Source organism: Cololabis saira, chromosome 15 (assembly GCF_033807715.1).
Source record: "Cololabis saira isolate AMF1-May2022 chromosome 15, fColSai1.1, whole genome shotgun sequence".
Taxonomy (NCBI): Eukaryota; Metazoa; Chordata; class Actinopteri; order Beloniformes; family Belonidae; genus Cololabis; species Cololabis saira.
In genome coordinates this window covers 16152916-16164648 of record NC_084601.1, presented here as the reverse complement: position 1 = coordinate 16164648, position 11733 = coordinate 16152916, and positions in this window count along the sequence as shown.

Here is an 11733-nt window from a genome sequence, read left to right as displayed (position 1 = left end):
TGCACTCCTAATCATTACAAAAGTATTCATACAATGACAATTCACAAAAAGTGCCCTATCTACGCAAAACAATAGATTGCACTGGGTGTTCAATTTTGATTCAGCCCTACTTTAGACGGTAGCAGCGTTAGATAAAGCATGTATACATTTCTACCTCAAATAACATCTGTTTGCATACAATGTTAATTGGGCTGTTACAACTTCCCACAAAGGAACACAGCAGCTGAACCGAACATTTTAAAATCTGTTAAATCTGAAACGATACACAGATAAAAGATCAGCACACTAACCGAGGACTCTCCTGCCCCCAGTCAGTTTGTTCTGCGCTATAGCACCTTTATTCCTCCCTGCTGTGCTGTGTGAAACACAGCGCAATATTTCCACTGTGTTCCATCACTGTCACAGCTCTGTCCACCACGGGAAGTGGTAACAGAGGCGTAAGAGTGGAAGATAAGTGCTTTGTGAAATGTCAATATAAAAAGGGTACTACAATGACTGCAAACACTGGTAGGAAGATATCAGTCAGCACATCACAGAAACAGCGAGAGGCAGCTTGTTAGAAAACCGACTGGTGACCACAGAGTCCAGGCAGAGCCCTGCTGGGCTGACTTTATTATAAAACTTGTCACTTGACTTGAGGAACTAGCTACTCAGTGAACCCCTGTGGCCGTGCATAGTAACCTGCATAGCACAACACTGCATATACATCAAAAAGAACACTGAACAAGCCATTTTAATGCTGGATTGATTAAATTGTGCCTCTAGATCAACAGCTGCTTGCCCTCCCTAATGTAATGTTGATGTGCATGTTTAAGTTGACTCATGGTGTTTTACTTTGAATATTTTTTTGTCAAACCCTTCTGCCACAAAGTCTGTTACAAAGACATTAAAACATAAATCAAAAGCATGATTTAAAGTGTAGACAAAAAAAATATTCACAAGTTGAAATACATGTAGATATTATCTAGCATACCCAAACTTATTTCTAACCTACAAGTAACGTTCTTTGAACCTTCCAATTCTCCTGTGTTTCCAACTTAGAGCTACCTTCTTTGGCAATTTGGCAGGGTTTAGGGGAATTTATATATAAAACTACAGTTCACAGGAAGAAACCGTCAGTACTCCAAGATTTTATGCTGAGGGATGGAGGATCCAGCAAGGCTGAGACCAGAATACGTACTAATTGTCCCCCAACATCAGCATCACCTTGTCATAAGACTGTCAAGGGAGTGGTTGGATGATGACCCAAATGCAGGAGAGCAGGAGCCAGGAGTTGCAAAAAAAATTTTTTAAGAAACTTTTTAAGTTTATTAAGAAAAACAAGAACCAAAAACGCTGCAGAGCAGGGTTAGCAAAAAAACACGAGAGCAAAAACCAAGAACCTGACAGGACACATGGAGGGAGCAAACAGTACGGAACGACAGGGAGCAGGGGAAAGAGAAGACCAGATATACACAGGGGGTAACGAGGCACAGGTGTGAACAATCAGGGCAGATGGAAGACAGGTGGGGCAGAACAGAAAACACAAACTGGGGGAAATGTCACACACTGACAAAGACTGTCATGGTCCTTTTTAAGTGAGCGTTCATACATGGACAATAGAGCGACGGGGTGGTACTGCGCAGATGTGTAGATAAGTTGACCGGGAAGGTTTGAACAGCATAGCTAGATTAATATTTTAACTTCTCTGAGAAAAACTAGTCATTGGTGTTTTCTATGCAGATTCTGACAGTTGAACTAGCATGGAGCTGTTTGACGCTTGCAGGCACAGTTGGTGTTACAATGACAACCTTGTCTAGCTTCAGTGAACTTGTTGCCCCTGGAACGTCATTTAAATTCCCACCAGGAGGGTACTGCTATCAGCTATGATACAGCCAAGCTTACTTTGGCACTCAGAGAGGCTAAGGGATTTGATTTTTGACTTCAGTGCTCTCTGCTGTCCACACTGTTGATTATTATTCTGGAAAAGGTCCACATTTCATGCTGATGCATATTTCATAGTATTCTTGTGTACTTGCAAAGCTCTCATCTGTAAATGCATGTGGACATTCAATTATGCATCTCATTCTAATCAAACAGTTTAAGTGGTTCTGTAACCCTTAATCATCTTCCCATCTACATGCCCTCTGCTCTGTTCTTATCCCCACAGTGTTAGTATATCTACATTTTCTTGTGTTGCACTAAAGAAAATGTTGCCTTGAAATGATGTTTAATGCAGTAGTGAATACTCTGAGGCATGATAACTTGGCAGAAGAGCAAAACTGACATAAACAGTCTTCAAAAGCAGGAAAATGGGCATTCAAATCATATGCTGTATTCTTCAGGTGAAATCTTCTCCAATAATTTTGTGTACATCCTTCTTGTTACTGAAGCATGTTGTTTTTTATTCTGTTTTGTTTCATACTAAAACTCTGTTGGCCTCCTTGTGTCTCAAGTCATGTCTGTCAAAGTCTTGGCTTTGGGTAATTCTAATTCTTGTTTATTAGGGCCCGAGCACCTTCAGTGCGAAGGCCCTATTGTATCTGTAGGAATTTTTCTTTTTTTTTTCTTTCTTTTTTCTTCTGACGAAAGGAGGGCGAAGGCCCTATTGTATCTGTAGGAATTTTTTTTTTTTCTTTCTTTTTTCTTCTGACGAAAGGAGGGCCTTTTTGCCCCCCTAAACGTGCCCAAAAAGTCACCAAATTTTGCATGCAAGTCAGGCCTGGCGAAAAATTTGATATTTAATGGTTTATATTAATGGGCGTGGCAAAATGGCTCAACAGCGCCCCCGGAAAACTTTGTGCCTCAAGCCCCACAATACGGTTTGACGTACATGCACGAAAATCGGTACACACCTGTATCATGGCACAACTGAACGAAAAGTCTCTTGGCGTCATGCCCTAAACCGAACAGGAAGTCGGCCATTTTGAACATTCTGAATTAATCGTGTAATTTTGGAGCAATATATGCCATTCCTTCGAGAATCAATTCCGCCCGAACCGTATCGTGAACCCAGATGTGTTATACATCAAAATGTGCGTCTCCATCCTGCGACTACACGCATTACTTTTCTCTTTCAAAAGTGTTACCGTGGCGACGCTAGACGCCAACAAGCGCACCCCCCCTTCATCTGATTGGTCCATATTTGATAGTTCCCCAAAAGGCACCAAATTTGGCATGCAAACCAGGCCTGGCGATAAATTTGATATTTCATGGTTTGCATTAATGGGCGTGGCAAAATGGCTCAACAGCGCCCCCTAGAAAATTTTGTGCCTCAAGCCCCACAATACGGTTTGACGTACATGCACGAAAATCGCTACACACCTGTATCATGGCACAACTTAAAGAAAAGTCTCTTGGAGCCATGGCCGAAACCGAACAGGATGTCGGCCATTTTGAATACATTGTGTCATTTTGGCGAAATTTATGCCATTCCTTCGGCAGTTAATTCAGCCCGAACCGTAACGTGCCCCCAGGTGTGTTATACATCAAAATGTGCGTCTACATCCTGCGACACCACGCATTACTTTTCTCTTTCAAAAGTGTTACCATGGCGACGCTAGACGCCAAAAGGCGCGCCCCCCCTTCATGTGATTGGTCCATATTTGATAGTTCTCCAAAAGTCACCAAATTTTGCATGCAAGCCAGACTTGGCGATACATTTGATATTTCATGGCTTGCATTAATGGGCGTGGCCTAACGGCTCAACAGCGCCCCCTAGAATACTTTTCTCTGCCATAACTTTTGAATGGTTTGACATAGAGAGTTGTGGGTGGTGTCATGGGACTCTGTAATGAGTCCTTAAGCTTTGTTGGCCTTAATTAGCCCCGCCCCTTCTTCTGATTGGTTGTCCCTTTTTTCTGCTATAACTTTTGAATGGTTTGACATAGGAAGTCATGGGTGGTATCCAGAGCCGGATTAAATAAATGGACTACACTAGGCAGACTGTGATTTTTGGGCCCCCCTCCATCGATGTTATTTATGAAATCTTAAACTTACCAAAGTTACTAATAAAACTTAATTCACATTTTACATAGCATAGTCATAGTCAAGTTGGTTCTTTGTATTCCAAAATAAGTCATGTGTTGTATATTAAACAGTCTATCAGACTATTTTTAGATTTTTATTATTTATACGTTATTACAATGCTCTATTAAATGCTATTAAATTATCCTTATCTTATCGATTGTGAGCATTTTGCATAAAATCTTAATTAAATGTGTTGATTAAATTGAATAGTTAAATAAGAAGTAAAATCTACAAAGACCAATACAATTTGCAGTAAGACAAAGTGTGCTGTAGTATGTATGTCTGTATGTGTATATGTATGTATGTGTATGCGTATGCAGAGCCGTTTGAGAGATTTGTGAGGCCCTGTGTGAAATAGCCAGGGGGGCCCTCGCGCAAAATTTTTGGGTTTTTCGGGTCGGATCGGGTGTCTATATGCGCAATTTTAAGTCTCCAATTAGCAAAATACTGGATACCTTCCCCTGCCTCATCATCATCTGGGCTTACCTCGACGCGAGGCCCCATGGCTGCTTGAGACCCGGTCGGATCTGTGATTTTTGTAACAAATTTATCAAACGTGCCTTTCAGAGAGGCATTAAACTCTTCCATTTTCTTTTGTTTTTTTCTTTTTTCATCCCCTGATGGAAATTTCCTGAATCTGTCTCGTTCTCTCGACATTGTGTGACGGTTTGTTCCAACTCCACCCGTCTGGATCAGAGCAGCTTGTGTCCTCGCTTGGTCTGATCAGTTGTATTGAACAACAGACACGCGTCATCATTGCACATATATTTATTGATATGCACAGACTAGTACACATTTAGGTCTGTAATGGAACGTGACTGTTGATATTTATAAGGAAAAAAATAAAAAATTGGGGGAAAAAAAAACGGCCCATAGCGCCAGGCCCCTTGGGGCGCCAGGCCCCGTGCGGTCGCACGGTTCGCACATCCCTTGCGGCGGCCCTGTTTTTTTTGTCCCTCTGTCTGGGCCCCCCCCCTGTCGGGCCCTAGGCACGTGCCTAGTCTGCCTTTGCGTTAATCCGGCTCTGGTGGTATCATGGGACTCTGTAATGAGTTCTTAAGCTTCGTTGGCCTTAATTAGCCCCGCCCCTTCTTCTGATTGGTTGTCCCGATTTTCTGCTATAACTTTGGAATGGTTTGACATAGAGAGTCCTGGGTGGTGTCATAAGATTCTGTATGGAGTCCTTGACCTTCATTGGCCTGAATTAGCCCCGCCCCTTCTTGTCATTGGTTGTCCCTTTTTTCTGCTATAACATTTTAATTGTTTGCCATAGGAAGTCGTGGGTGGTGTCATGGGACTCTGTAATGAGTCCTCAAGCTTCGTTGGCCTTAATTAGCCCCGCCCCTTCTTCTGATTGGTTGTCCCTTTTTTCTGCTATAACTTTGGAATGGTTTGACATAGAGAGTCGTGGGTGGTGTCATCAGATTCTTTATGGAGCCCTTGACCTTCATTGGCTTAAATTAGCCCCGCCCCTTCTTCTGATTGGTTGTCCCTTTTTTCTGCTATAACTTTTGAATGGTTTGACATAGGAAGTCGTGGGTGGTGTCATGGGACTCTGTAATGAGTCCTTAAGCTTCGTTGGCCTTAATTAGCCCCGCCCCTTCTTCTGATTGGTTGTCCCGATTTTCTGCTACAACTTTGGAATGGTTTGACATAGAGAGTCGTGGGTGGTGTCATCAGATTCTGTATGGAGTCCTTGACCTTCATTGGCTTGAATTAGCCCCGCCCCTTCTTCTGATTGGTTGTCCCTTTTTTCTGCTATAACTTTTCAATGGTTTGACATAGGAAGTCGTGGGTGGTGTCATTTCTGATACTTATGGGGGGCGGTGGCCGTGAGTGCGAGGGCCCGTTCATTGCTGCTTGCAGCTTTAATTACTCTTTAAATTTGTTCAGGAATGTATGGATTATTTCTGCTTTTGTGTTGTTTTGATTTCTGTTGTGTGCCTAAATTTGTTTCCTCTTTAAGTTTACAGGATCTTACTTTTGTGTTTGGCACCTACTGTTCTTAGAGTTATAATTGTCCCCAACTGTTTCTTGTTAACCCTTTTGTTTGTCAGTCTATGTATAACCATTTGTCTAATTCCGCCTTACTGGCTTTTTGGCTTTTTGTCTTTGTATGACTAATTTGCTCGAGTTTTTGTTTAATTAAAATACTTTATTCTGATCCCCTGCATATACTGTAGGTACTCCTCGCAAATCTCATCATAACAGAACAAACCAGCCAACTATGCAACCAGCGGGTTAAAAATGTCGGTTCGCGTTTTTCTGGAGAAAGGTGAAAAAATACATGAAAGTGACTCAAGAAGTGGCTGAACGGGAATCGGCTCATAGGGACACTCATCTGGTGCTGGGAGGCCCCAAAAGCAAGCAAGCAAGCAAAGCTGAAAGTCCTATTCAGGCCTTCAGCCAAACAACCTTTTGGAGGGGGCTGCCTTGGGGCTTGAGTGGAAACAGTCCACGAGGAGGTGAGGCATCAGGTACAGCTCTCCAGTCTCCATGTGCCTCAGGTTACATTGTCAGTGCTGTCCCTTCCTTGTGTTGGATGCATCTCATCCTGCCTCCAGTTTTTTTTTTCTGTCCATCTTTTACATACTCCAAGACTACAGAATTGCTCCCATCAGTCTCAATGTCAAAACGGTCACACAGAGGTGGTCCTGAAGCATGTCTAAGGTGTCCCTGATTTCTCCTCAGAACACTAGCACAGTCCAACTGGACTCTATAAAATCTTATGTTGATGTGCTGCCTAGTCTCCAGACAGTCTTTGGTTCCAGTGGCTGGACTCTAACACGGTCACCTGGTGTCAGTGTCTCCAAGTCTCTGGCTATTTGTTATAGTAAGTACACTTCTGTTTTTGTTTGTTCTGCAGACTGTGTACGAACTGCATGACTTCTGGCTGCAAAACACTTTATTAACGTTCCAATCTCATTAACACCAGGGTTGCAGTGCTGATCAAATCTTCCTATGTCATCCAACTTCCATGTATGTTTAGTTGAAGAGTTTCACCTCTGTTTCCCTTGTCATCAGATGCCACAGTTAGATCCACATTTAGCACAAACTCATCTCTCCATGATTTTCACATCCGTGCAAGATTAACAGAGTCCAGGCACAAAAACCGCAGTAGTTTCAATACTTCCATGTCGGGCGACGGTCTGGCCTCATTTGCTCTGGTGGAATCATGATGCCGTATTATCTCAAGGCGAGCACTTGCAAAGTCTGTTACCGCTGTCACCATGTTTTCTGTTTGTCTGATTGTAAGATTACAGAATTGATCATTCCTACCCATGTGGGTTTTACGACTTATTGAACTCGTAGAAACGTATAGACACGTGTTCATCTCATTCATGTACACTTGTCATGTGTTGCACTCTCACAAGTCTATATTGCAACCCCAATATATTTGGACAGTTTTGTCCCGACTAAACACAATAGTTTCTATTGTCTATTGTTGTGGGTTTTTTTTGGTATGATGTTGTCTGAGTATGTTGCTTTTGGTGCTGAGGTGTTGAGACTGATTTTCTTTCCCACTCCTCGTTCCTAGTGTCATCCTTTTCTTACCAAATGAAAAGGCGTCTGAACCCATAGCTACAGCCCCAGGCACCTGTCTACCCATGTCTTATGTTGTTTGTTTGTTTTTTTGGTTCTCTTTGGATGGGCTGCGCTAATGTTATTGTACCAGGACGCTTGTTCAATGACAAAATAAAGAATCTCAATCTTGATCTTAAAGCTGCAACATAAAATGGAAAATGAAGATCTAATTTGCAAAACAATAAAAAAATGTTTTTATTAAAGTATCATCAAAGTCTTTGGCAAACAAAAGGGCAGTATTAAGTACTCTGTCACAAGCCAATGACCCAATTAGGAAAATGAGGTCCATGGATCACCACCAAAGCCTGAGGATGCAAAGGAGCGTAACACCTCTGGTCAGAAGGGGTCCTTCAAGAATCCACCAGAAGTGAGCAAGACCCCCTCTGCTTTGGTTCAGATCTACAAGACAAACAGGAGGGGGAGGAAGTACTTCCTCCCCTTCTCTTTGCTGCTGCCAAAAACTGAACAGTGCACAAGGCCAAGCTGACACTTCTGCTACCTGACAAAGAATCTATTCAATGAAGCTGCCTCAGGTACTCCACGACCAGCCAAGTGTACACCAATGATAAAATAACATTATTCTAATGCTATTTCTTTAAAAATCACACTCAAAATGTGATGCGTTGGCCTAAATAAATAGCCATAGGGTCTGGTGTCTTTCCATTATTTAGTTAGGAATTATTTTATGGAAATCCTTTTACTGTAAGGCTGTTCAAAACCACATACTGTTTACTTTGCATAAAGGAAAATACAATGCATACTTGTCATTGGAACATAATAAGCTCCTGTAAAATCAACTATGGTATGACACAACCGACACGACTTCTGTGACTGACTCTGGCTGTAATGGTGCAATAATGTAATGTAGGATAAGATATGCAAGATGGACTGGTTAGTTGGACACTTGATATTTTCCTGGATTTAGCGCACTGTCTGGATACTTTTCCCAAACTGCAGACTGTCTAATAAACTTTGTCAAAATCTGCAAATCTGGGGGGGGGGTTTATAATTTATCACATCACAAAAAAAGGCCACAATGAAAACAAAACGTATCAATTTTACACTCAAACACTTACCCTCTTTTCCAAACTTCCTTTGACTTGCATGTGCTTTATCTTGTCTGGTGGAGCGGGTGCTTCTTGAGATAAACAAGCACTTTGTGCCGCCACCCACAGACACCTGTTTTTATCAGTGGTCAGCAATCTGCCCACTCCAGCCACATACCTCTGTTGCCATTTAACTTGCCCCAGACCTCCTCCATGGCCACTTCTTTACACCCATACCTACGCCTGTCAAGCTTCATGCTGATTTCATCTCACCTTTTAACTGAAACTGGCTCACAGCTGTTCTCCCGTTCCTTTATCATTGCATCTCTCCTTAAGCCTATCCATCCCAGTGATAGAACATGCCCACTGGTCATGAAAAGCTTTAAGAAGCTATTTCCCACCTTTAAATAGGAAGAAGGCTTGTGGAAAGATTCAAGGTTAGATTTTTTTTCCCCATCTGGATTGAAATTGATGACTTTCTTCTTCTTTCTATTGACAATTTATTCCTATATAACAGAAAAGTTTAGCTTTATAGCAGTGTTAACAGTTAACAAAAAGGCCTGAAAAATGATTAACATCAGGTTCATAGGAAATATTTACTTCAATCTCTTCGGTTCTCTCTACCCTTTCTATGTCTTTGTAGGTCAATGTAGAAGGTCGAGGCATTAGATTTTCCTGCAATATGCCTGTGTCATTCTTTTAAATATAATACATTCAAAAATCCTTAAAGGAGACCTATTATGGCATTTAATGTATATTTTAAACAGGCCTTGAATGTCTTAAAAACAATCTAAAGCTTGTTTTTTCTACATAAATCATAAATCCAGCCTGTCGGCCCTGTCACTAGTTTTACCGCTTCTAACCTCTTTTTCTGCGCCTCATTTTTAGGGAAGGGGGGGTATGATAATGAGGCTCTGTGCTGATTGGCTCCCTGAATGACGTGTCGCAGGAGAGGAGAATAAACCTCGCTCCGCCAGAGCAGCCCGAGCCTGTAAATAAATCACAACACTGAATTTTCACAAATGGCAACTTTATTGTTAAAAAAATAAAATATGAGTTGTATATAAATAACATTTATGCACTATTTCAGCCGGATCTGCCCGGCGGATGCTGAACGCTGGCCCCGGAGCCACGGCGGGCGCCCAGCATGGCTCCGGGGCGCATCGCCCGTTACCGGGGATCAAACCGACAGATTTAGCTGAAAATCTCGGAGGGTGAAGCTGGTCCAGCCTGGGACGTACCCCAGAAATCCCTGCTCCCAAAGCGGCTGGGAACCTGGACAATTTAGTCGGATGGACCGCGCTTTGGGAACCAGGAAGTAGGCTGGAGCAGCGTGCATCACCGCGGCTTTAACCAGGGAATCTGACCGGTTCTGACCGGCCGGGACCGCAGGAACCGGCCTGGACTGGTAGCAGGGACTCCCGGGGACCGACCAGCGGAATTTCAGCTGGATCTGCCCGGCGGATGCTGTGCGACGGGCGCCGCAACCCCACGGCGGGCGCACAGATCGGCTCCGGAGCGCATCCTCTGCGCATCGCCCATTTCCGGGGATCAAACCGACAGATTTGGCTGAAAATCTCGGAGGGTGAAGCTGGTCCAACCTGGGACGGACCCCCGAGGACCCAGCTCCCAAACCACCCGGGAACCTGGATGATTTAACCCGGATCCGCTCCGCCGCGGCGCCGCGTCCGACTGGCTGAAGGAAGCACCGCTCCAGCAGCGGAGAGAGCTGGTTGTGGGCGTGGTTTCAGCAGCGGAGGCTGAACCTATGGAAATCTGCTCCCGTCGTGACGTAACGACGGGAGCAGATTCTAATCGGCTCAAAAAAAACCACGTGACACTCGGGGACTCTGTCCGGCGGGGGTCAGAGAGCTTGCAGAAATTCATGGTATTTTGTCTCCCCTGTGCTGGCAGGGTGAGGGGAGACCACTTTATATATGTTAAAACAAGAAAAAACGTGTTTTTCATAATAGGTCCCCTTTAAAGGGATATTTGTAAATTATGCATATTCTATGTACTATATGTATTATATGTACTATTTGATAAATTGGTGAGTATTTTGTGTTCAAAGAAAATTGAATCATGACTGTTGGTTGAAGCCTAGAAGTGCAGGGCAGTTATTTGAGTTTTAATTACATTTTTAAACATTTCCTGAAACCAAGTTGCACTTAAGTGCAAGGAAGACATAGTCAAAAAATCATTCAAAAACAGATAATGAAACCCTTGACAAGCAACAAGACTATAGTGGAACCTGGATAGATGAGGGAAATTAGCGTTCTGCATTGTGATGTTTTTCTTGTGTTTCTTCAACAAGTTGTGATAGATTGGAACTACTTTGGTGTTAAAAAAGGAGCATCACTGGTGCCTGCAAAGCAAAGTGACTGATCACGTTCCAGCATGATGCCGTTGCTGGAAAATAATTAAAATATTTAATTTTGATCATCTTTTTTTTTTTTTTTTATATATTTTTATCCCAATTTTTGACCCCATTTTATCACCCAGTGCTCTACCTAAGTGACAGTCCTGGGCATTGCTCCCTCTACCAACCCCGGGAAGGCCCTGCACTAAGCTCAAGTCTCCTTCTTAACCTAAGGAATGAGCAAGCGGCCGGAGAAGCCCCAATTTTGATCATCTTTTGCACACCAGCATGTAAAGTTCATGCTACGCTTTTGTTTGTTCCTACAGTACGTTCATTCATTCCAAACGTTGTTTACGTCACGACTCTATATACAGTACGTAATTTGTGTTAGTATTGTTGTTAAGAAATGCACCAAGGAGTTGGGAATGATGTTGAATGCCTGTTTCTCTCTTTGGCTCTGTCTGGCCCCTCATTGATCTCCTTGTTCAGATGGTACTGAATTGGTTTTGTATTATTTATCAATGTGACAATAACGTTTAAACTGTTAAATTTGTGTATGCATGAAACGCTTAACAAAACCATAAATGCACAAAACACAAAATAGCTTTTATGTTTTTATTAAAATGCTTAGTGGTTAGCACTGTTGCCTCACAGCGAGAAGGTTCCTGGTTCGACTCCCGGGCCCGGCGTGGTCTTTCTGTGTGGAGTTTGCATGTTCTCCCCGTGCTTGCGTGG